Genomic DNA, 871 nt, shown 5'->3' with positions numbered 1-871 from the left:
CCGGTGGCAGGGCCGGCATGGCATGCCGGGGATCTAATCCTGGCTGCTGCGCTCTGTCTAAGCGGGTGCTTTAGTCACTGAGCTGTCTGGCCGGACCCTTATTTTTGACTTTAACAATATTCTGTAGTCAGCTATGCCTACAAATCGTTATTTACATTATAATTCCAATGACATGTTCTGTTCATTGTCAATTCTGTAACTGTTCTTATTAATCAATACATATAGCGCTCGATCATTTCTTTTTTCTCTTCTTTTTCTCTAACATACATAAACATATCATCCTGGCAAACTCATTAAGCAGATAAGCTTAACTAGTTTATAATCAAGAAGATTAATAAAGCTAGAATTAAGTATTAAAAGCATGTAATTTAAAAATACAATTTTAAAAAGATAAAGCCTAAGTCAGGTCCAGAGAGAATGTGCCCACTACATTTACATCTTCAAATGGGGTGTCCATTTCCATGTACTCTTAAGGACTAAAAGTTATTTTAGCTTTGTAGGTACTTCAATATGATGTGTACAACAAAATATAATATCAGTGCTTTAGTTCAATCTCATTACTATTTTGATTATAAAATTTAAGCAACATTTTCTGTATATACCATTTGTATTTTCATATTTGCAAGTTAATATGCTGTAATCTTAATTTGTTTTTCCACTTAAGTATTATTTGTTTACAAAGATTTGTTGGCTATTTCTCCTCAGTGTTGTCAGTTTTGAAATTTGCATTAAAATAAATTTTAAACTCAAAATTTTCAGTGTTGTTAGATGGTTTTTGAATCATGTTTTAACATAAACAGTTCATCTCTTTTATCTTCTACCTACTATCTTCTAGAATTTTAAGTTCTCAATACTTTCTTTTTCTCTTTCT

This window comes from Octodon degus, unplaced genomic scaffold (assembly GCF_000260255.1).
Source record: "Octodon degus isolate 3935 unplaced genomic scaffold, OctDeg1.0 scaffold00068, whole genome shotgun sequence".
NCBI lineage: Eukaryota > Metazoa > Chordata > Mammalia > Rodentia > Octodontidae > Octodon > Octodon degus.
Note: the sequence above shows the minus strand (reverse complement) of the source record.